The sequence below is a fragment of the Podarcis filfolensis genome (assembly GCF_964270895.1).
Source record: "Podarcis filfolensis genome assembly, chromosome: 2".
Taxonomy (NCBI): domain Eukaryota; kingdom Metazoa; phylum Chordata; class Lepidosauria; order Squamata; family Lacertidae; genus Podarcis; species Podarcis filfolensis.
In genome coordinates, this window is record NC_139605.1 from 14850967 (window position 1) to 14876795 (window position 25829).

General features: G+C 46.0%; 1 protein-coding gene across 7 annotated transcripts in view; it reads left to right on the forward strand.

The window, feature by feature from the left end:
* The window catches only part of DDR1 (discoidin domain receptor tyrosine kinase 1), a 96792-nt gene that overhangs the window by 32808 nt on the left and 38155 nt on the right, over positions 1-25829 (forward strand). The window contains exon 1 of one of the 7 annotated variants that reach the window (XM_083600624.1): positions 1074-1348. The exons of 2 other annotated variants lie outside the window; for them this stretch is intronic. The gene's annotated coding sequence lies outside the window, so the exon portion shown is untranslated. Of the gene's footprint in view, positions 1-1073; positions 1349-1407; positions 1879-25829 lie in introns of those variants that run through there. 4 more of the 7 variants (XM_083600621.1, XM_083600622.1, XM_083600618.1 and 1 more) reach the window with 4 other exon arrangements.

Genomic DNA, 25829 nt, shown 5'->3' on the forward strand with positions numbered 1-25829 from the left:
CCTCTTTAAACTTACCCCACACTGTCAGGGGTGCCAACTTGCATAAAATATTTTTTATTGGGGGGGAGGCTGGTAAGTGCCACCTCTGTACACTGTTGTGCCATGTTAGAAAGCGAGAGCCGCCGTGGTGTCACAGTTCTTCAGGATCTTGATGAGTGACCTTGAGCTGCCACTCTCCCTCAGCCTAAAAAGGTAAAGGGACCCCTGACCATTAGGTCCAGTCGCGGACGACTCTGGGGTTGCGCGCTCATCTCGCTCTATAGGCCGAGGGAGCCGGTGTTTGTCTGCAGACAGTTTTTCCGGGTCATGTGGCCAGCATGACTAAGCCACTTCTGGCGAAACCAGAGGAGCGCAAGGAAACGCCGTTTACCTTCCCACAGGAGCGGTACCTATTTATCTACTTGCACTTCGACATGCTTTCGAACTGCTAGGTTGGCAGGAGCAGGGACCCAGCAACGGGAGCTCACCCCTCACCCCGTCGCAGGGATTCGAACCGCCAACCTTCTGATCAGCAAGTCCTAGGCTCTGTGGTTTAGACCACAGCGCAACCCGCATCCCCTCCCTCAGCCTAGCCTGCCTCAAAAGATTGTTGTGAGGATAAAATTGGGGTAGCCTGAGCTCCTTGGAGAAAGGAGAGTGTTGTTTACTCAAAGGAAATAACTACCATTCTATTATACAAAGTTCATTACACATTACTAAATAATAATGATCCCACAACAAATCACCTGTAGTTTAAACTGTTTATCTCTGCCCGTGTTTTCATTTTCTCCGTCCGTTTCCCACCGTCTCACATTCTAGATTTATTTCTGCATAATAGAAGGTTGGGCTACAGGACCCTGGGGGATCCCTTCCGACTTTACAATTCTATGATTCTATAAAAGCACCTCCAGCCCATTGTAATTTTATTATTTATTTTTTTTACAGCGCCACGCATGCCATGGCATAGCAAACAGCTACAATAAAAGAAAAAGATCTGGAACACTGATTGCTGCAGAGAAACTTTCCTCTCCCTCCCGAGCAAGCTGGAGAAGTGGCGCTTTAAGAACACTTGGCTTTATCTTATCTCTCACAAAGTAACCACAGAGAGATCCTTCCCAGGTTGCCCTTTTCTGTCCAGACAAAATGCCGGGGGGAGGAGAGACCTTTGCCCGGCGACTTTCGGAGCTTAGCTTCGCCTTGGGGTACAGCAGCCCAGGAGGAGCCGCTGCTGCTGCCTCCACCCCCCCTTCTCTCTCCCTCTCCTCTCTTGCAAGCGCAATCCAAGCGCCACCAAACTAGGCGAGGGGGGCCTCTCTTGGGAGGGAGAGAGAGAGAGAAAGAAACTGGCCAACAGCTGAGCAAAAAAGGCGTGAGTTAATTTCAGAGAGGCTGGCGCGGTGGCGATGCGAAGCGAGAGGGGGCCGGGCTGGAGACGTGGGTGTAAAAGAAAGGAAAGGAAAGAGGAGGGAGGGAGGGAAGCGCGCGCGTTGCAACGCCTCCTGCGCCAGCCGGCCGCGGGCAGCAGCCGAGTCCCCGCCCCGCCAAGGACAGCCAAAGCGGGGAGGGGAAGAGAGAGAGAGCGAGCTATGCAAATCGGGCTGGATGAGATCAGCCGGGAGCAACTGGCTGTGCAACTTCGGAGCAGGACTCTTTTCCCTCGCCAGTTGCAAAGCGGCTCTGCTGCGGCTCGCGCTTTTGCGCACGGCAGACGCGCCTTCTCTCTGCGCCCTGGTTCCCGGCTGGATTATTCCTCTTACCAAGTGAGCTCCGGAGCTGGAATTTCTCTCTTTCTGTCTTGGCGGAGTTAATTCTCTCTTTTCTTTCCGCCGCATTTTACCCGGTTCTGTAACTGGGTGGATTTAAGCGCTGTTTGAGTTTGAAGAGGATAATCCAGAAAAGGTAACCCCCCCCGTGCGCCTTTTCTTTTTCCTTCCTTTTGTAACCTTGAGCCAGCGTTGAAAGTGAGACGAACCCGGGCGAGGCAGGAGGAGTCGATAAAGCAATGAAAACAAACTGGGACTTCTTCCCAGTTCCTGGTCTGGGCTTGGCTTCAAGCCAGACTCACCTGCCGCCTGCTTGCTTTGTATACATACGTGTCAAGAGAAGTGGATTCGGGGCGTAGCGGGGTCTTGAGCTTAGGCTGCGTTGGGGCTCCCCATCGCTTAGCAACAGAAGCTCATCGGCGTCCGGTTTAACCCTTGGAACGTGCGAAGAAGAGAGTGTTCCTGATCATGGGCAGAGTGCCTTTCCCTCACCGTTAAGGGCTGCGGCAGACATCGCGAATGGGCTGCGCTTTTGTGTGGCAATTAGCATGCAGCCCAAATCGTCCTACCCACAATTGTGTGCACTACTGAATGCGCAGTGACTCGCACATATATAATATGCGTTCGTTTTCCAGTTCCTGGTTGTTGTTGTTTGCTTAAATTTCCCCTGCTCTCAATTGTACACTGCTCTTGAGCTCTTTCGGAAGAGAGTCGGCAGTGTGGTGTAGTGGTTAGAGTGTGGGACTAGGCTCTGGGCTGCACCTGTTCGTGTCTTTGGGGGATTTGCACAAAGAGAGCCGGTGTGTTGGAGTGGTTAGAGTGTTGGTCTTGGACTTGGGGAACCAGGGTTTAAGTCCACCTACCTCACAGGGTTGTTGTAAGGGTGACATGGAGAGAGGAGAACCATGTTCTGAGCCTTGAAGAAAAGGTGGGAGAGAAATGTAGTAATACATACTGAAATCGCTGCTGGCATTAGTGTACAGATATATACAGTGGTACCTCGGGTTACATACGCTTCAGGTTACAGTCTCCGCTAACCCAGAAATAGTACCTCAGGTTAAGAACTTTGCTTCAGGATGAGAACAGAAATTGTGCTCCGGCGGTGCAGCGGCAGCAGGAGGCCCCATTAGCTAAAGTGGTGCTTCAAGTTAAGAACCGTTTCAGGTTAAGAACAGACCTCTGGAACGAATTAAGTACTTAACCTGAGGTACCCCTGTATATATTTACATCTAACCACAGATGATTCAGAGATTGCACACTAGTTTGTGGATGTGAGTGCTTTCTGTATGGAAGGGTTTATTATTATTATTATTATTATTATTATTATTATTATTACCTGTGAAACGTCCCAAGGCAACCCCAGCTAGGTTCTCTTCCCCCTCCCTCCCTGGTTTTCTGGGATTAGGGGAAAACAGGTTTCCAAACACCCCCTGCCCAGTACCCTTTATCTGAGACGTGGTGTCATTTCTGATCTGTGTTTCCCACAATGTGCATCTTGTAAAAACCGAGATCAGATTCCACCCTTTGATTGATTTCCCTCTTCCCCACCCCTTTCATCTGGATTTTTTGACCAAGAGGCTTTACGGCCAGGGGCCTGAAACTCCAGCATGTGCAAAGTTGTCCTTCATTTCCCATTTTTCAGCCGTGACGCCAGCTGCTTTTCGAAAGGCAGGTGGGTTTTGAGCTTTCCTGCTGCACAGAGAGAACAGCTCTTAACCTTTCTCTCTGGTTCCAAGCAGGGAAAAAGAAGTGGCTCTCTTTAGGTTTGGGCATCCGAGAAATGCCAGGATTCTAACAGCGACAAATAATTCCGTGGCGTTTTAATACAGCAACAGTGGACTTGAGTTTAGAAATCAAGACTATTACTATAATGCACCAGGGTTGCAATGCTAGAGATTTATTATGGTGATTATTCAGGGAGAGCACTCTTGAGCGCTTAGGAAGAGCATTGTGCATACAGATAAGCATTATTATTTTTATTAACAGGGTTGGTGTTCATCACAACAAGGCAGATTTCTGATGTTTTTAAACCACCTTGTCCTGTAATCACCATGTTTAATGAGGCAGCAGCAATAGTAGCCAGAAGCCCCACATGGTCCAAAAGGGGGTTCAAACCGCCAGTGGGGATATTGGCTTGTATCCAACGTTTGTCATACTCAGTGTTCGAAATTCGCCAGGCACGTTTTGCAAGTGGCACGGGTCCAATTGCAACTGCATGGAGATCTGTGGATGCCAGGCTGGCAACGGGCATCTCCATCTGGCTGGCCCCTCCAGTTTTCTTAAGCAGGCAAGCAGAGTAGCTTAGTTTATATCCCACCTTTTTCTCCAAGGAGTACATGATTCAACCCCCACTCCCAATCTTGGTTAATCCCTAAAATGACCCCTTGAGGTAGGTTAAGAGGCTGTGACTAGACCAAGGTCACCCACTGAGGTCACCCTCCCACGTCCTAGTTTGACACTCTCTTCTTCTTTCTTTGGTGATCACTCGTAGCCAAGTAAGATTGTCTTCCATTGTCTTCCATAAAGACGGTTTTAACAATGAGTCCGTAAGTGACTGTGGAGGCCAATTCTGGATCCACATGTCCTTCCACAGTGGGGACATTGGTTTCCGGGCAGGTGTTGATCACAGTGTGGATTTGCCAAGCGTGCCCTCCTCTTAGCACGTTTCTCCCTTGCGTCCTGAGTTCAAGTGTCTTCAAAGCCCATGACACCTTTGGTAAAGGCTGTTCTCCAATTGAAGAGCTCTCGGGCAAATGTTTCCCAGCTGTTGGTGTTTATACTACATTTTTTTTAGATTTGCCTTGAGACAGTCTTTAAACCTCTTTTGTTGACCACCAGCATTACACTTTCCATTTTTAAATTCGGAATAGAGTACAGTGGTACCTCTGGTTACGTACTAAATTCGTTCTGGAGGTCCGTTCTTAACCTGAAACTGTTAACCTGAAGCAGCACTTTAGCTAATGGGGCCTCCCGCTGCTGCCACCACACAATTTCTGTTCTCATCCTGAAGCAAAGTTCTTAACCCGAGGTACTATTTCTGGGTTAGCAGAGTGAAGCCTCTGTAACCTGAAGCGTATGTAACCCGAGGTACCACTGTAGTTGCTTCAGAAAACGATCATCAGGCACCCACACAACATGACCAGTCCAACAAAGTTGATGTTGAAAAATGATTGCTTCGACACTGGTGATCTTTGCTTCTTCCAGTACACTGGCATTAGTTCACCTGTCTGAGGTCACCCTTCCAGGTCCTAGTTTGACACTCTCGCCACTACACAAAACTGGCTTCCTAGAGTATTTCCACTGTGGGCAACTATATAAATTAAGCAGGTAAATAAATATGGGGAAAGCAAAATGTCACTTAGAGAAGGATCTGAAATATTTCCTTTGAAGCTTGAACTTGTTTTAGTCTGGGTGGTTTCATTTGATGTTTTTAATGTGTTGTAAACTGCTTTGAGATTTTTTCTTTAAAACATAAAGCGCTATAGAAATAAAATGAATGCTAATACTGCCAATTTCATTCGGAAAGAAGATGGTGCGTAGACATGCTCTGGTGGTGACCCTAACCGTGGTTTAAGGTCCCATTTGGCGATTAGCATAAATCTGAAGATCTAACACTGGCAGGGAAGTAACATGAATAACATGAATAGTGAAGAGCAACTTTGGGTGCATTCATTTCAGGGTAAAACTTAGTTGTGTGCAGAAGCAGAGGGCAGTCATTCTTTGAGATGGATTGATTCGGGGTAAAAGGGGACATGTTCGTGTTGCAAACCGTATTTAATTAGCCAAAGGACAGGGATCTCAGAGAAGGGTTGGGGATCCATGGCAGAGCACTTCCTTGGCTCAAGGTTGCGGGTTCAATTCCCAACACTTCTGGTAGGACTGGGGAGATCCTGGGGAGCTTCTGTTGCCAGGCAGAGTAGACCACTGAGCTGGTCAGACTCAATAGAAGCTTTGTGCATTTCTTGCTGTATCAGGCTCTGTCCCCCAATTGTTCTTGCAGTGGACGGTTGGATGCCTTTGGGAAAGGACGCAACATAGGACAAGGAGGCAGCAGCACTGCCACAAGTGTTGCTTCCCAGCAACTGAAATGTGTTGCAATGCCTTTTCTGCGTGCGCAAGTTCCCTCTGGCCATCTGCATCCAGTGTTCAGGCTGGTGGAGGCTTTTCCAGGAGGGCAAACAGGTCACTGTCCCATCAACCTCAAGTCCTCTTTAAGTCCGCGTCCACCTGGCTGCCTTTTGATAGACATCCAAGGGGGTGAATGAAACTGCCTGCCAGCTTCTTCCTCCCTCTGGACCTCAGCAGGGAGGAGGATTGCGGCAAAGCCAGGATTCCTTGGCTCAGCCTGCCATTGGCTGCAGCTGCACATCCTGTGTGGGCTCCCAGCAATCCCACCTTACCTGTCTGAATGACACCAGCCAGTGAGGGCCGTGGCTTACACAGCCAAAACGACACCACCCAAGCGCAAAGGGGGTGTCAGTTGGAGACCTGGGGGAACCCTGAGGTTTGTAGAAGTACAATAAATCTTTATTTTGAAGGAGGGAAGGGGGTGGAAACAACCCAATGCATACTAAGTGTGCTGCTGCTGATTGTTTTGGGGTGGTTTTCCATATATCCATATATCTATATCTATATCTATATCTATATATCTATATCTATATCTATATCTGGACTGCCCTTCCCCAGAGGTGGTCACCAGGCAGTCCATCACCACCACCACCACCGATAAAATAAATAAATAAAACTTTATTATTTATACTCCGCTCATCTGCCTGGGTTTCCCCAGCCACTCTGCGTGGGGAATACAGTGGTACCTCGGATTACATACGCTTCAGGTTACAGACTCTGCTAATCCAGAAATAGTACCTCGGGTTAAGAACTTTACCTCAGGATGAGAACAGAAATCGCACGGCAGCAGTGGGAGGCCCCATTAGCTAAAGTGGTACCTCAGGTTAAGAACGGATCTTCGGAATGAATTAAGTTCATAACCTGAGGTACCACTGTATATCATAAAACAGAAAGCTTAAAATAATTTGCATGAGGTACATAATTAACAACATCCCAGAAATTACTTTAACCCATAAGCTTCTTAAAAAACCAGTGGAAAAGGGGTGTGTGTGTTTGTGAGATGGTGTGTTTTTAACCTAGTGTATTTTCTTTTTCCTCTGAGCTTTTGGCCCTTAATTTGGAGAGTAGCACTCTGGCTTTTCATGGGATGGGATTTGTAGTCCTGGCTGCTGCTGCTGCTGCTTCTTCTTTGTTTTCAGTATTTTATTTGAAAAATCATGTTTTTAGGTTTCATTGTTGCTTTTTAACTTATTTTGGTGCAAGTTGCTTTGAGTTACCTTCTAAGAAGAGTAACAAACAAACAAAATAAGTAAATAAATAGTAGAATCTAAAGTTAGGCCTTCAGTTTGGAGATCATTCCATAGACAAGGCCTCAGGCTCAAATTCCCACTAAGCTAGGAGGTTCACCAAGAGGCCATGAGTCAGTCAGTCTGTCTCTAGATAGCGTACCCCAAAGGCTTATTGGGAGGATAAAAGTGGTTGGAGTGAAGCACCTTGTGTTTTGCCCTGAACTCCTTCCAAGACAGGCAGAATATAATAATATTCATAATCTTCATCTGCTATATGTTTTGGAAAGTTGCTTGTTCACTATATGTAGGGACGCCTCTTTTACAAATCTTAACCACGTTTTGCACGATGGCTCCTAAGAACGAGGAGTGGGTTTGCTTCTGTGCTTGGATACGGTTGGGCACCATTTTGAATCAAGATGGCGGATGGAAGCTTTCTGAACCCTGGTTTTTTTGGTTTATTAGAATTCTGGGTTCGAGGATGCTAGGAATAAATAAGTGGGACGTGGAAGAAAATGTTGCAGTGTAGTGTGCTCCTGTTCAGGGTTCCAGCTAACCGCAAGTGCCCATTTCCAGGACACTCCATTTATCTCCATTTCCTGGATCTTGTCCAGCAGCCACTCAGCATTCTGTGTCCACTGAGCATGCTCAGTTTGCATTGGGCTGTTTTGGGGGCCTCCTTGCCTTTTATTCCTTCTCCCCCCAACTTCCTGTAGATTTCTGTGTACTTTTGCAAATCTAGGGACTTCAGCAAGCTTGCAGATATCTTTCTTTTGTGCCTCGGATAGAGCTGTTTTTGGCTACATAAGGACCAGCGCTTGGAGAGTGAGCTCGCTATTAGCGATAATCCTCCCGGCTCTCATTTCGTGATCGCACCAGTGGTGGAGCCTTCAGTTCTGGTTTCTGTTTAGGGAGATTTTGTAGATAAGTAGCTGAGGCTGCAATTTGTCAAAGGCCGCACGCTACATGTGTAAATGAACAAGGCGGAATGGCATTAGCAATGCTCTCTGACCGCCTGACTCTCACATGTACACTCATTAGTAGAGAGATGCGGCTGATCCCACTTCCCTGACAATTGCACCTGTAAATACTCGTCTGCAAACAGTTTTTTGGTCTACCCACACATTACATTCTCATATGTAGACATAAAACATTTTATGAGCACATTTTTAAAATGACAATTCTTGAAGGGACTTCATATTTCTTTCTTTTAAGCACCCCCCCTCTTCAGTCAAAAAAGGCTCCCAGAGAAACAAAGAAGACAGTCTATGCCCTCAGAATCTAAAAGGCACGACACAAAAGGAAATGGGGAGGGGGAGGGAAAAGGAAAACAAGCAAACACAACCACCAGTTAAGCTAGTACAGTGGTACCTCGGGTTACAGACGCTTCAGGTTACAGACTCCGCTAACCCAGAAATAGTACCTCAGGTTAAGAACTTTGCTTCAGGATGAGAACAGAAATCATGCACCGGTGGCGCGGCGGCAGCGGGAGGCCCCATTAGCTAAAGTGGTGCTTCAGGTTAAGAACAGTTTCAGGTTAAGAACGGACCTCCGGAACGAATTAAGTACTTAACCCGAGGTAATTATAATTGATCTGCTGGAGCGGAGGAAATGTTGGCGCTTGTCTCTCAGCAGAAACAGTGGAACAGCCGCCGCTTTCCATATCTCCCTTTGCTGCAGCCTTTGTTCCTTTTTGATTCACCGTCAGTATTGTTATTGTTTGTTATTTAATCAAAGTGAAAAGACCCCTGCCCCAAGGAGTTTACAATCTGCGTCTGGAGCATGGGGAGATTGGGAACATGAAAGGAGGGGGAAATTGCCCAAGAAGAAAGGTAGAGGACAAGGCAACAAGATTTCTAGCGTTCCTGGGCGGTTTGCTCCCTGCTGCACCGTTATGGCGTATCTCTCTCTGTAACTGTAATGTGCAATAGTTAACTAAGCTGACATGTTAATAAAGGCAACATATCATTGATGGAGCGCTCCACACGTTCAGGCGCCTCTGCCAATAATCACTCCTTGCGGGATTCTGTGGCTGAATCAGCAGTCTCTTAGATAGAAACCTGTAGGGAGCTGAGGTGAAGTTGTCTGGGGCAGGGTAAAATGATGAACACAGCAAAAGGACATTAAGAACGTTCTCTGACAACCCAATATTCTCATGTCCGTCGGGGCGCATTAATCGACCCTTAGCGCAAGCTTATCCCCCGTCGGTGTGTGGTTGCTTCAGGAAAGATTCAGGTTTGAACACAAGCAGTTCTGTGCTGCTGCAGTTTTTCTGTTGCAGAACTGAGACTCTTTAAGTGGCTTGCCATGCAAGTTTCTAGTCCTTAACACGGTTAAGAAGACAAGCTTGGGAGTGGGGCCCAGAGGGAAGGCAGGCAGTAGGATGGCTTCGGTATGCGCCTCTCCATGATCTGGAAGAGCACAATAAGCAACTTGATCCTGTGTTTTTGTGCTCAGTAGATTTATGTTTCTAGATAAGTGAGCGTAGGTTGGCCTAATCAAGAATCTTCACAATATAAAAGAGCAAGGAGCAAGCCTTTAAAAAGAAAGAAAGAAAGCTGTACTGTATTTGTAGGAGACCAGAATGCCCCTATAGTCACTTCGCAAAAATGGTGGCAACTACCACATTAACTCTGGAGTCCTATACATCTCAATGCAGAACTACAGTCGTACCTTGAAAGTCAAACAGCCTAGTTCTCTGACGTTTTGGCTCCCGAACGATCAAAACCCAGAAGTGACTGTTCGGTTTTCGACTGTTCTTTTGGAAGCGGAATGCCCTACAGGGCTTCCGTCGCTTCCGATTGGCTGCAGGAACTTCCTGCATCCAATCAGAAGCCGCACTTTGGTTTTTGAACGTTTTGGAAGTCAAACGGACTTCCGGAACAGATTCCGTTCGACTTCCAAGGTACGACTGTATTTGTTTTTGCTTATTAGCATTTCTAAAGCACTTAGCATTTAAAAGATCTCTAAGCGGCACAGAGAAACCCAACAAAAATTCAATGGGTGGCATCTAGCTAACTTGTCGTCCCATCAACGCAAGGATTTTCACTTGTGTAACGCAACTCCCCCCCACTTTCCTCCCCGTGCACATCCTGTGCCCCCCCAAATCTGCTCCAGAGGGTGGGTGAGCCCCAGAACAGATTTGGGGAGAAGGTTGAGGAGCTCTGCGGCAAAGGCGGAAGTCCTTGTGCTAATGGAATGTGCTACTTGGAAACCACCCAATAAATCAGTATAATAAGAACAAGAGATAACAAACGTAAAAGGAGGAAAGCAGCATCCTGAAAAAGAGATTTTTAAAAAAGCATTCAGTAATAGTCAGCGAAAGCCTGGGCAGAACAAGATGTCTGTACAAGATGTTTGGAAACAACTGATGGATGTTGCTTCTCATATGGCCAAAGGGTGATGGTGGAAAATGCCCATTTTCGGGTTGCCGCTCTGTGAACTATTTGAGTTCAGTGGGAATTACTCTGAGCTAAATGAGAATAGGGTTGCAGTCTAAATAGCTTTTAAAGAATGCACCTGTGAAGGATCACAAAAATCCATCCTCCATGTTCTGAGATGGTCTACCTCTGGCCACCAGATGTTAAGGATTTTATTTTTTAAGGAATGGGAAGTATATCCTCATGGTGCCCTGCGTGTGACCTTCCATCTGGCTGACCACTCTCAGCTGATAAAACATTTGAGATTAGTGGACTCTTGGCTTGACCTAGCACGGCAATCCTCATGTTCTGGGGAGGAAACTGAGGCTCAGTGTATTTTGAGAGGGCTTTGGCCTGAGGAAAGCATGCTGGTTATTATATTACTCTGGACACAATCATCAGCTGAACACAGTCACTCCCTGCCCCAGTAAAGCTCAGGCCATCTGCAAAATACAGTGGTACCTCAGGTTAAGAACTTAATTCATTCCGGAGGTCCGTTCTTAACCTGAAACTGTTCTTAACCTGAGGTACCACTTTAGCTAATGGGGCCTCCCGCTGCCGCCGTGCTGCTGCCGCGAGATTTCTGTTCTCATCCTGAAGCAAAGTTCTTAACCCAAGGTACTATTTCTGGTTTAGTGGAGTCTGTAACCTGAAGTGTCTGTAACCTGAAGCGTCTGTAACCCGAGGTACCACTGTACATATGGAAAGTCGTAGGCTCGAAGCCTCGCATCTTAGGCTAGCAGGTGATGGGAAACACCTTTCTCTGCCAGAGACCCTTGGAGAGCAGCTGCCAGTCAGAGCGGACAGTGCCAGGCAAAAGTAGCTTCCTGGATAGCGTTGCTGGTTTGATCGGTATGCTTGCCTGTTATTGGTCTTTTCTTAGATTTCCTAAGACCGTTCATAGTTCTGTGCTGGGCTGGGGGATCTGTACATAGCTGTCAACTTTCAGATTTGAAAATAAGGGATCAGCAGCCTCGAAAATAAGGGATCAGCAGCCTCACCTGTCCCGGGGACAGTCTATGGAGTATCTAACAATCCGGGATAGCAGTGGGAAACAGCAGGAAACGGCGCTGGAATAAGGGAATTTCCCGCAAAAAAGGGAAGGTTGACAGTTATGAATTTGCAGCCCTTTGGGTCTTGCTGCCAAACACGGCTCCCATCATCCCTGACCAGTTGTGGTACCAGGTTATCAGCTGGGCGGGTTGCTGTGCCCTGAAGAGTAAAGAGTAAAGGCAGTTTTCCCCTCCTTTTCTCATAGCCCCTGCATGACCACCTTCGCTTGCTGAGATTCTTCCCTCTGCGATGCAGTTAAATACCCAGGGGCTGCTGTGCCCTCCTTCGCAACTCCTCACGCCATGTGGCATTCTTTTCATTACTACAGCTGTTGTGCTGTGTGTGGGTTGGGTTTCGTCACATGCTGTGGGCTTGGTCTGCAAGGGATATTGCTGGGTTGTTTTTTGGGCCATTTTTAAGAAAGATGGGACTTGTTTGGCGTCTTGGGAAATCACGGGTTGCATCCAGTTCTGCCGTTTGTCTCCTTTGGCGTATTCGGAGAGGTAGACTGTGTCTGGATCTGGAAAAGGGAAGACACCGGTCAACTGATGGCTAGATAGAACTTCCAGTTTCAGAGGCAGTCTACCTCTGAATCATAGCTGCCAACCTTTCCCCTTTTCAAGAGAAATTCCCTTATTCTGAATAGGATTCCTCACAAGAAAAGGGAAAAGTAGGGACATGGATGGTGCTGTGGGTTAAACCACAGAGCCTAGGACTTGCCGATCAGAAGGTTGGTGGTTCGAATCCCTGCGACGGGATCAGCTCCCGTTGCTCGGTCCCTGCTCCTGCCAACCTAGCAGTTCGAAAGCACGTCAAAGTGCAAGTAGATAAAAGGTACCGCTCCAGCGGGAAGGTAAACGGTGTTTCCGTGCGCTGCTCTGGTTTGCCAGAAGCGGCTTAGTCATGCTGGCCACATGAGCCGGAAGCTGTACACCAGTTCCCTCAGCCAATAAAGCGAGATGAGCGCCGCAACCCCAGAGTCGGTCACGACTGGACCTAATGGTCAGGGGGTCCCTTTACCTTTATACTCTGAATATGCCAAAGGAGACTTCGCAACAGAAAAGGGCTTGATGAATCTCACCCTCTCTCCAAGCAACGCTTGATTTTCAGCAAAAGGCCCCAGAATTCTCTCTTCTCCCACCCACCCCATCTCATTTTTATTATCAGAGGACGTTTATTTTGGCATAAGTGGGTGGTATTCCACGCTAGTCCTACTCAGAGTAGACCTACTGAAGTTACTAGATAGGCCTAAAATATCTTCCTTAGTTTCAGTGAGTCTTCCCTGAGTAGTTGGAGGCAATGTCATGGGAATACACCATCTTTTTCTCTCTCCACTCTTTGGCCGGGGTCCTGTGCCCTTAAGGACTGTGTGACGGGCAGAAATTCAAGTGCAGCTTCCCCCACTGCTGCATGCTCGTGTGAGGAACTACTGCACCTGTTGAATGTTGGCCTGATGCCTGCAGAAAAAGGCCACCTTACTCACATTGTGTCTTGTCTCACAATCTTACGTGGTGGGAGTAAAATTTAGTAAGGGGACCGTAAAGTATTTTTGCTGTGGAGAGGCGCTGTAGAAAAATGATAGTCATGGGGGCAACAAGCAAGTACAGTGGTACCTCGGGTTAAGAACTTAATTCGTTCTGGAGGTCCGTTCTTAACCTGGAAATGTTCTTAACCTGAAGCACCACTTTAGCTAATGGGGCCTTCTGCTGCCTCTGGAGCACAATTTCTGTTCTCATCCTGAAGCAAAGTTCTTAACCCGAGGTACTGTTTCTGGGTTAGCGGAGTCTGTAACCTGAAACATATGTAACCTGAAGTGTATGTAACCCGAGGTACCACTGTAGTTGATTTGTTTAGCGTGCCTGGCCCCAAAACTTCCAGTTACTGTATAGTCAAGGAAACAAAGTTAAACATAAGAAACATGAAAATGCTACTTGGTGGTTCTCCGGTGTTCACTCCCCTCCCAGCCCTTTTCACTCTATTTGCTTAAAAACCAGTTTTCAGGATTTGCTTTCAGGTGAAGTATGGACAGCACTGTAGTTTGGGGGTTTGAGTCCCCCATCACCTGTCCTTTGAGCCAGAGGTAGATTCCTCCTCCCCCCCCTCCTTTGAAACTATAATTATTAAAAGGCTATTCATTCATTGTCACATTTTCCTCCCCTGTTTTAAGATGATTCCCACAATGGATGTGTCCTTTTTTACTAAGAGGACTCTGTACCTTTTGGCATGGATATAGTTGTAAGAGATGGATGCATCTGTCTGAAGTTCCGTTGATCTGGCACAATTAAAGAGCATAATGCTCTTCAGTGTTTTTAAAAAAATCTATTCTAAAAGTTTGCCCTCTTGGTAACTGCCCAGGTTGCAGAAATCTGAATTTTGATAGGGACAAAAGTAAAGTTCTGTACTTAGGTCGGAATAACCAGATGCACAAATACAGGATGGGTTGACAGCACTACATGTGAAAAGGATCTAGGGGTCGTAGTACAGTGGTACCTCGGGTTAAGTACTTAATTCGTTCCAGAGGTCCATTCTTAATCTGAAACTGTTCTTAACCTGAAGCGCCACTTTAGATAAAGGGGCCTCCTGCTGCCGCCGGGCCGCCGGAGCACAATTTCTGTTCTTATCCTGAAGCAAAGTTCTTAACCTGAGGTAATATTTCTGGGTTAGTGGAGTCTGTAACCTGAAGCATCTGTAACCTGAAGCGTATGTAACCCGAGGTACCACTGTAGACCACAAACTTAACACGGGTCAACAGTGTGATGTAGCAGCAAAAGAAGCTAATGCTATTCTAGGCTACATCAACAGGAGTATAGTGTCCAGATCAAACAATAGTCCTGCTCTTGTCTGCCTTGGTCGGACCACACCTGGAATACTGTGTCCCATTCTGGTGCCAGCATTTAAGAAGGATATTGGCAAGCTGGAACATGTGCAGAGGAAGGCAACCAATATTATCAGGGTTCTGGAAACATAGCCTTACGGAGGAACAGTTGAGGGAGTTGGAGAAGAGAAGATCGAGAGGTGAAATGACAACCATCTTCAGATCATCTGAAGGGCTGTCACCTGGAAGTCTGGAGCAAGCTTGTTTTCTCCTGCTCTGGAGGCTAGGACCCAAACCATTCAAATTACAAGGAAGGAGATTCCGACTCAACATTAGGAAGGACTTTCTGATATTAAAAGCAATTTGTCAGCGGAACAGACTCCCTCAGAAGGTGGCAGACTCTTATTCATTGGATGTTTTTAAGTAGAGGTTGGATAGCCATTTCCCCCCCGGGGATTCTTTAGGTGTGATTCCTGCACTGCAGGGGGTTGGACTAGATGACCCTCGGGTCCCTTCCAATTCTACGCTTCTAGCCTGGGGAAGAGGAGGTTAAGGGGTGATATGATAGCCATGTTCAAATATATAAAAGGATGTCACATAGAGGAGGGAGAAAGGTTGTTTTCTGCTGCTCCAGAGAAGCGGACACGGAGCAATGGATCCAAACTGCAAGAAAGAAGATTCCACCTAAACATTAGGAAGAACTTCCTGACAGTAAGAGCTGTTCGACAGTGGAATTTGCTGCCAAGGAGCGTGGTGGAGTCTCCTTCTTTGGAGGTCTTTAAGCAGAGGCTTGACAACCATATGTCAGGAGTGCTCTGATGGTGTTTCCTGCTTGGCAGGGGGTTGGACTCGATGGCCCTTGTGGTCTCTTCCAACTCTATGATTCTGTGTATTTTATTTTGGTGCTTGTAAACCGCCTTGGAAGCTCCACTGAAGGGGCAGCATATGCATCCTTTAAAAAAACACACAAAAAACCAGGAATCTAACCAATGCCTAGCACACGAGAAAGAAAGCATTAAAGCCATTAAAAGGAAACGAGCTAATAAAAAGCATGTTTGGAGGGGGATCTCGTAAGTGGTTATGGCTTAAGTTTAGGGAATCCTGCTTTCGGAGGAGGCTGGTGCAGATAATCCCTCCGGCCGCTTTCCAAATTTATGAATCATGTAGACGCACTGGCTGGAGCCGTGCATGATGGGAGGAGGAGGGGGGCTTGAGTTTGGGTCTTGGCACGAGGGGCCTCGTCCTAGCAAGGGAGCTGGACACTTGCCAAAAAGGTGCAGTGGAGAATATGCGAACACCAAAAACACTAAAAAAGAAAGGGTGATGTAATTGACAATTGCCTAAATATAACCGTGCAAGAATTAACGTAAGGTCCATTTATATCGCAGACTCTACCCTGCGCATTGCAATGTTTTGCGGAAAATAGAAAGCAAAGTTGCCATTTTAACGTGTGCTACCCAATATGTCAAAACGCAAACACTGATCTCTGATGAGAAACAGCCAACACTACCTGTAGCACAGCAGTGCTGAACCATTCAAATGCTGTGACTGCATTCAGAAATACTGTAATGCTAAACCAGAGTTTATTGTCATGGGGATGAGCTGCCAAGAATCTTTGCTCTCCCTCCTCTCCTTCCTTCACTCGTGGGGAGAGGAAATTAGAAGCTTCCAATTGAGATCAGTTTGCTGTTTGAGTGCAAACCACAGTTTGCTGGGTCCAGGCACAATGGCGAGCTCTGACTCGAACATTTTGGCTCCCGAACGTCGCAAAGCCAGAAGTGAGTGTTCCGGTTTGCAATCGTTCTTTGGAACCTGAATGTCCGACGTGGGTTCCGTGGCTTCCGATTGGCTGCAGGAAGCTCCTGCAGCCAATCGGAAGCCGTGCCTTGGTTTTCGAATGTTTTCGGAAGTAAAACGGACTTCCAGAATGGATTCCATTTGAGAACCAAGGTACGACCGTAAAAGCTCCTGATTTCCCCTTACAGATGAAGGAAGGCGAGGAAGCAGTGCATAAGCCCTGGGCTTATGACTGCCCTCTGCGCATAATGTTGACATATGATTTAATTTTGCATCTGAAAGCAGCCAGTATGTATCTGGCAATAATATCAAGAATTTGTATGGGTCAGCACAATGCAGTAACTCCCCCTCCCGAAGTATGTGTTTGAAATATTAAGGATTTGTATTCTATGTAAACGTCTGCAATTTTAAAATATTCTCTTTATTAGATGCCCGAATCCTGTGCTGACATTTGCAAGGGAGAAGCGGAGTATATGGGTGCTTAACCCTTGCTCTACCCTTCCAACCGTGCCTTGGTTTCTGAACGTTTTGGAAGTCGAATGGACCTCCGGAACGGATTCCGTTTGACTTCTGAGGTACGACTGCAGTAACTTATATTTACATCTACACGTATCTTTCCCCCAAACAGCTGAAGGTGGTGTACAAGAGTCTTTGACTCCTCACAACAGTCTTATGAGGTAGGTTAGGCTGAGAGATGGGGACTGGTGCCACCCAGTGAGCTTCATGGCTGGGTGGGAGATTTAAACCCAGGCCCTAACCCATGGGTAGGCAAACTAAGGCCCGGGGGCCGGATCTGGCCCAATTGCCTTCTAAATCCGGCCCTCGGACGGTCCGGGAATCAGCGTGTTTTTACATGAGTAGAATGTGTCCTTTTATTTAAAATGCACCTCTGGGTTATTTGTGGGGCCTGCCTGGTGTTTTTACATGAGTAGAATGTGTGCTTTTATTTAAAATGCATCTCTGGGCTATTTGTGGGCCATAGAAATTCCTTCATTGTTTTTTTCTTTTCAAAATATAGTCTGGCCCCCCACAAGGTCTGAGGGACAGTGGACCGGCCCTCTGCTGAAAAAGTTTGCTGACCCCTGCTCTAACCACTACCCCACAGTGGCTGTTGCAGGGCTTAGGGAAGGCCACCGGACAGGACAACAGTTGCCATTTGCTTGCTTGGTCCTTTCATACGTAAAAGGCAGAGTTGCGAGGGTCAGATTTTAGCATTGAAAGGGATGAACGGGTAAAGGGGAGCTAAACTTCCCTTCCGCAGCCTTAACTTCCCTTCTCAGCTCACTTCCAGTAGGAGAGGCAGACTGGCAAAAAAGCAGGAGGGGAAAGAGTTCAGGCAGAGGATTTTGGTGAGGTAAAGCGAGGCAGGGAAGGGTTTAGTTCCCTCACTTGCGTGCCCTTATAGATGCTAAAATTAGACACCCCCACCTGCTTTGAAAACATGAGCAGGGCTGTCAAGTGAGCAAGCAAATACGGTTCCCGCCATTGTGTCTAGCCGAGCCCTGAGATATGTGAAGTGCCTTGAGCAATCCTAAATAATTGTACAGTGGTACCTCGGGTTAAGTACTTAATTCGTTCCGGAGGTCTGTTCTTAACCTGAAACTGTTCTTAACCTGAAGCACCACTTTAGCTAATGGGGCCTCCCGCCACCGCCACGCAATTTCTGTTCTCATCCTGAAGCAAAGTTCTTAACCCAAGGTACTATTTCTGGGTTAGCGGAGTCTGTAACCTGAAGCGTATGTAACCCGAGGTACCACTGTACTATTATCCCCACTCGCTGTTAACATTCAGCTGCAAAATGTGGGTATTTTGTGCAGGGCTAGTGGGGGCTTTTGCTTTCTGTTGTTGCATGAATTACGTTTCAAATTCTCGACAGGGATATGTCAAGGCGAACAGGTGGAGAGATCCATGGGGGGAAGGAATTGTTTCCTGTGGGCTTTATCTCTCAAGCTTTATTGATGGCGTGACTCCACATCTAGGCCCCTAATCCGACCCCTTCCCCTATTTGAAGCTAGACAGCGTCACGGTGTGAAATTCTGGGCAGTCCAGAAAGGGAGTTACTAATAAACAGGATGCTGGGGCTACCTTCGCTATAGGGCAGCAAAGGCCACCCTATAATTAGAAGGGAGCATTGCTTGGCGGTGACGCAGAAGTCACGTAATCCCACATGGAGCCCCTTATTCCGAATTGCTTTTCTTTTCTAAAACTGATCTCCAGGGAACAGCAGTGGTTTTAGTCGTACCCAAGAGTAGACCTGTTGAAAGTAATGAACACAACTAACGTAGGCCCATTAATTGCACTGGGTCTAACCAGGGTGGATTTGATTTAAATCAAATCAATTTAAATCACGATTTAAATCACGATTTAATTCACTAGTCAGTAAGACTTGATTTGAATCTTTTTTTTTTTTTAACAGAAAGACTCATTCTTGCTGGTACAGTGGTACCTCTGGTTACAGACGCTTCAGGTTACAGACTCTGCTAACCCAGAAATAGTACTCGGGTTAAGAACTTTGTTTCAGGATGAGAATAGAAATTGCGCTGCGGTCGCAGCAGGAGGCCTCATTAGCTAAAGTGGTACCTCAGGTTAAGAACACTTTCAGGTTAAGAACGGACCTCCGAAACGAATTAAGTTCTTAACCAGAGGCACCACTGCATAATCTTAATATTTACAACCAGATGAAGGTTTCATTTTTGGAATAATAATTTTTCAGAGTAGTTTTTACAGTTATATCAAAAATTACTGATTTGGTTATAGTATTTGAAATACATAGACAGATAATTATGAAATGATTGTGAGGTTTAATAAGTTAACTGTTTATATTTGGACAACTTTTCTGCTGTACTTTATTGGAAGGAGAAAAACAATCATTTCTTTCATAACAATTTATTTAATTGAAGCAATAACATTATAGCATATTTATCCATGTTTGTTAACTGATGTGGTTAAACTTAAAAAAACCAAACAACTTAGACTGAGTTTAAAACTTAAAACCAATCCTTATTTCCTGATGAATAGCCTTTGGACTATAATGTAACTTAAACAGAAAACTATCTTTAGAATATTTTTTCCTCCAGAAGCATTTTCTTTAAAAAATCCAATTTAAATCAAAATAATCTAATTTAAATGGGACGCGGGTGGCGCTGTGGTCTAAACCACTGAGCCTAGCGCTTACCGATCGGAAGGTCGGCGGTTTGAATCCCTGCGATGGGTGAACTCCTGTTGCTCGGTCCCTGCTCCTGCCAACCTAGCAGTTGGAAAGCACGTCGAAGTGCAAGTAGATAAAAGGTACCACTCCTGCGGGAAGGTAAACGGCATTTCCGTACGCTGCTCTGGTTCGCCAGAAGTGGCTTAGTCATGCTGGCCACATGACCCGGAAAAACTGTCTACAGACAAATGCCGGCTCCCGCAGCCAGTAAAGTGAGATGAGCGCCGCAACCCCAGAGTCGTCCATGACTGGACTTAACAGTCAGGGGTCCCTTTACCTTTTAAATCTAATTTAAATCCAAATAATCCAATTTAAATTTTAAAAATCTGATTTTTTTTAAATCATTGATTTTTACCCACCCTGCGTCTAACCAGTCATGTCCCGTTTTTTGGTCTGGCACTTTGGCGCGATTCAGCTGGCCGGAGCGCCAGAACAAAAGGCCCTCAGGTTTTTTGGGGGGTTTCGTGCTCTTGCCCGAGGCGTCCCGATTTTGATCCGCGGGATATTGGAGGGTGTGTTTCTCTTAGTGGAACTTTGTTGGATGCAGCACTCTGTGTTGCTGTTTACATGAGACGCAAATGATGCTACCAATGTCACGTTTCAAGAACACAAAATTATTTATGGATGCGTCGCTCCAGAAACTCAGGCCGTATTCACACCAACACATTTAAAGCACTTGAAAGAGTCATGACATTCCCCCCTAAGAATTCTGGGAGTTGTAGTTTGCTAAGAGAGTTGTTATGAGGCCCAGAGTTCCCTGTGAAGATGGTTGTTCAGCCATTCTGAAAACCAAAGCAGGACGACAGTCTCCTAACAACTCTTAGCACTCTTACCGAAACACAGAAAGAACCTTTATTTTCCCTGTATAAGACGTGGTTTTTTAAATTAAAAAATCATGTTTAAAATTGGGGGTCATCTTATACACCGATAGTGCATGGGGTGCAATTTGGCGTGTTCTTGTTGGCTGAGGCAAGGGCTGGTGTTGATTGGGTGTCGCTATGGCAACAGGGCGGGCGATTGGCGTCTTCTCCCGGCGCGGGGACGGACGATAGGTGGCTTTTGGGACGCGTGCTAGTGGCAGCGATTTTCAGCATAAAAAGCTCAACAACTTTTCTTAATTTGGAGTCCCCAAAAACGGAGTCTTATACACGGGGGCGTCTTATACACGGAAAAATGCGGGACTTCTTTATGCAGCACGTAGTCAAACTATGGAACTCGCTGCTACAGGATGCCGTGAGAGCCGCCAACCTAGGTGAATTAAAAAGAGGATTATGGGAAGCCTTAATAAAATCTTATTTAAAGAGGATTAGACAAATTCATGGAGGACTGTCAATGGCTACCAGCCATCATGGCTGCACTCTGCGCCCACAGTTGGAGGCAGTGATTCTTCTGAATACCAGTTGCTGGAAACCACAGGAGGGGAGAATGGTCTTGTGTTCGAATCCTGCTTGCTGGTTTCCCACAGGCATCTGGTTGGCCAGTGTGAGAACAGAATGCTGGACAAGATGAGTCCCTCGCCTGATCCTGCAGGGCTCTTAGCTTCTCATCATCATCATCATCATCATCATTTTATTTGTATGCCGTCTTTCCATAGTTGAAACATGACAAGATTTACAGCGGTACCTCTGGTTACGAACTTAATTCGTTCTGGAGGTCCGTTCTTAACCTGAAACTGTTCTTAACCTGAGGTACCACTTTAGCTAATGGGGCCTCCTGCTGCCGCTGCGCAATTTCCGTTCTCATCCTGAGGTAAAGTTCTTAACCCGAGGTACTACTTCCGTGTTAGCGGCGTCTGTAACCTGAAGTGTTTGTAACCCAAGGTGTTTGCAACCCAAGTTACCACTGTACATAATTACAAACATAACAGAAGTCGTAAACAATAAATAAAACACATCAAAAAGCACATAACCAAATGGAAACAATTTCCATGTACACCATAAGAGCTAAAACTAAAAATACAACAATAATATCAGTAACAGCAACAACCTCTCCCCAAAACAATACTCCAGCCCAAGAATCTGTTCAACACCCTCAGCTTTTGTAGCGGGAGTCAGTCAGCACTCCACTCTCCCAGGCCAGATGGGAAAAGGGCAGCAAGGCAGAGTGCAGGTCTTCCAGGGCTCACAGCCGAGATGGTCTCATTTAAAACAACACAGAGGAAAATTTAAAAACAATTTAAAAGCAGCTGCAAGCCAGGCGGAAAGAGGCAAGGGCAGGGTCCTTCAGACCCTCAGCAAGCAATCCTCCCTGCTTGAGAGCCAGTGTGGTGTAGTGGTTAAGAGCGATAGACTCGTAGTCTGGTGAACCGGGTTTGCGTCTCCGCTCCTCCACATGCAGCTGCTAGGTGACCTTGGGCTAGTCACACTTCTCTGAAGTCTTTCAGCCCCACTCACCTCACAGAGTGTTTGTTGTGGGGGAGGAAGGGAAAGGAGAATGTTAGCCGCTTTGAGACTCCTTCGGGTACTGATAAAGGGGGAAACAAATCCAAACTCCTCCTCCTCCTCCTCCTCCTCCTCCTCTTCTTCTTCTTTGCATGATGTGCTACTGTTACTAACCGCCATTGAAAAGGCATAGGATCTCGAATGGAAACTGACCACAGGGGAACAATCTGATACAGAGTTAGATTATTGGCCCATTCAACCCAGTATTCTAGATTTGAGCTCCTCCTTTTTATTATGATTTGTGCACTCGATGCTGTCAGGGTGGTTATGCATGACCCCTCGTCCAGTATTATTTGTGCCTGCAAACGTTTTATTTATTTATTTTAAAAAAACATTTACACACTGCTAATTCACAAGCTGTCAAAGCAGTACACGAAACTTATCAGTAAGTTAAAATCAGAGAAATGACATAGCTACGGTGGATGTGTTCTTAATTGCCTGTATAAGACCGATAGAAAAGTTTTCAGCAGGTGTTAAAAGTTGGGGTGGTCTCACGGCTTCATTTCCAGTCAGTGCATGTCCTGTAGCTTCCTGGTGAAATCCTGCCACTATTCATACCGCAAATGCTGTGGGTTTTTATTTTAGTTGTCCTGCTTTTATTGTGATTTGGCTTCTCCAGACACCAGTAGTATGATAGCATTGGGCAAGCATTGCAGGGCAACTAAGATAAAGATAAAAAAAGGACCCCAGGCCGGTTAAGTCCAGTCAAAGGCAACTATGGGGTTGCAGCGCTCATCTCGCTTTCAGGCCAAGGGAAGTGGCATTTGTCCACAGACAGCTTTCCGGGTCATGTGGGCCACATGACTAAACCGCTTCTGGCACAACGAGACACCGGGACAGAAGCCAGAGCGGATGGAAATGCCATTTACCTTCCCGCCGCCGCAGTACCTATTTATCTACTTGCACTGGCATGCTTTCGAACTGCTAGGTGGGCAGGAGCTCGGACTGAGCAACGGGAACTCACTCCGTCGTGGGGATTCGAACTGCCAACCTGCTGATCGGCAAGCCCAAGGGGCTCAGTGGTTTAGACCACAGCACCACCCGCGTCCCTGCTAATAAAGCAGAAAGAGCCACCAACACAAATACATTTTTACGTCAAGAACAATTCAAACAGCAAATGGGACTTACTGCACTGCAGTATAATTTGTACTGCTCAAGTGCAGCTGGCTCAGACCCCATATATTGGAATGAAATGGATTGCTTCTCCTCTGGGTTTTACAATTTGCGCCGTGAGCCAAGTTCTTAGGAGCATTTATCAAACCAAATGAAGAGAAGATGAAAGAATTGGATGGAAAGGGCGATCTAATTAAACAGATGATACATATGAGCATCTAAATGCTGATTGGCGGATGCTTTCATGAGGCCGGATCATGAGATATCATGTCATAATTTCCAATTCACTTCCAGCTCAGTTTTTTTTTTTTAAGTATTCACTGGCTGAATCCTGGTTGACCTTGCTGCACTGCAAGGAACAGAGGGAGACTACCAAAAAGTGTCCTGGGACAGGCATGGGGCGGGGGGTTAGTATTGAAGAGCACCTCCAGATTTATTCTGATTTGCTTGCAGGGAGGTTAGATGACATTGCATCAAAGCAGGTGTTATCTCACACTTCACCCCGCCACTTTCCTTATTGCAAAAAGTCCATTCTTTGGGGCAAGCGGGTTTGTTATGTGAGGCCTCCCAATCAATTATAATTTTGCAACCTGAATTTGCCAGGATGTGGCTGAATCTCACTGGAAGATAGTGACAGTCTTGAAGTACCATATAGCAGTTAAGATTGACAACTTTCGTACAGGCCCGTCTCCTGTGACTTGAACACTAACCTGTATATTATTATTATTTATCGTTATTATCAGTTTCACAATAGAATTATGGGGGAGGGAGGGTGTCCTCCAAGCATCTATATTGGAACTAATGCTTTTTCACATGTTTATAAATGGTGAAATTGGGGATAACGGACATGGTATCCTCTGCTGGTGTGGACCACAACTCTCATAATCTCTGAACATTAGCTACCGTATTTTTCGCTCTATAAGACGCACCAGACCATAAGACGCACCTAGTTTTTGGAGGAGGGCAACAAGAAAAAAAATATTCTGAATCTCAGAAGCCAGAACAGCAAGAGAGATTGCTGCGCAGCAAAAGCAGCGATCCCTCTTCCTGTTCTGGCTTCTGGGATAGCTGCGCAGCCTGCATTCGCCCCATAAGACGCACATTTCCCCTTACTTTTTAGGAGGGAAAAAGTGAGTCTTATAGAGCAAAAAATACGGTATGTTGTCTGGGGCTGATGGCTGGAGTCTGGAAACATCTGCAGAGCATCACATCTGTTACCTGCGAGCCATAACCTGGTTGCATTTGCTGATGATATCAAAGCTAGCAAATTTTGAAATTTGAAAGGAACAGCTTTCCCCGCCTTCAAATAAATGGGTGAATTAAAAATTGAAATGTAGGTGAATTGTTGTGAGTCCTGGGTGCTTCAAGTTTCTGGGTGCAAATCTGTGGTTTTAGGAACGGAAATCTGAGCTGTTCACAATACCTGACTTTGTGTTTCATGGTGAAATGCGAAATCCCACAGTGGAATCTGAACTTTGCAGCTGGGAATTGCACGTGACTTGACATTCCAGCAGTTGCGAGCTTCTGAAATGTGTGGCTTGCATCTGTCCTTCTGAATGCACCCCTTCCTGATTCATTTTTGCTAGAAAATGATCTGACCTTTTTGCTATAAGGGGTATTTTCATAGCCTTGCTTAATTCTTTCATCCATCCTTGTTTTCCTTCTGGGGAATGTTGTTTGCTTATGCAGTTAAGCCTGTTGCTAGAGATTGGCTTCTCTCTGTATGTGTGAAAGCTGAAGGGCAAAAGTCTAGAATGGGAGTGGTGAGTTATGTTAAGTGGAGGTTTTTGTGTGTGAATATTGGAGAGGAGACAAGCATTTTCATTCTCTCAGCAAGTTCAGCATATCTAAGAACTTGGCAAAAATAAATAAATGTAAAGAGTTTGGGTTGGAGGAGTGCGAAACTGCCTTCTTTCTTGGACCAGCAGTCTCTAGAACGGACATACAGTGGTACCTTGGTTCTCAAACGCCTTGGTTCTCAAACAACGTGGAACCCAAACACTGCAAACTCAGAAGTACGTGTTATGGTTTGCGAACTTTTTTCAGAAGCCGAATGTGCTCCGTTTTGAGTGTTACGCTGAGGTCTGTCTGATTTTGCTGTTTATTTTGCGTTTTTGCTTTTGTGGCTCTTTGTTTTGTTTTTTTGGCTGTGTGAACCCAGTTCAGCTACCGACTGATTGATTGTGTGACTGCAGTACATTGTTTATTGCTTTCATTTATGGATCAATGGTATCGTTAGATAGTAAAATTCATGTTAAATTGCTGTTTTAGGGGTTGTTTTTAAAAGTCTGGAACGGATTAATCCGTTTTGCATTACTTTCTATGGGAAAGCGCGCCCTGGTTTTGTAACGCTTTGGTTTTGTAACCGACTTCCGGAACGAATTAAGTTTGAGAACCAAGGTACCACTGTAATCAGTCCAGACTGAAAAAAATGATAGGGAAAGCTGATTGTCCCCCAGCCGACCACTCCATTGTCCAAAATGAAAGGATGCCCCCCCCAACCATACTTTTTAATAGCCTGGCTGTGGATGTGGAACAATAAGGGCTTGCCTAATGGACCATTCAGCTGGTCTGCATTTAAAACTTCCTTGGAATGCAAGTCACATTCTGCCCAAGCTGGGGTCCAGAGACAGTTTTGCTCACTCTCACCCTTAGCACGTGTGACGATTTGGAAAGTTGGTGCTCTGGAGGAAGGAGGAGGAGGAGGGTTCTGTCAATTTTGGTTCTTCTCAGCTTCTCGTTTTTCCAGTGTTTAGCTTACCGCACTTCCACATCGGTTTGCAATATATTTTTTTAAGGCCTTGTGAAAATTCCACACCGGTTTGCGAAATTCTTTCTTTGAAGGCCTTCTGAAAACGAGTGAACAAACAAATAAATAGTACAGTAG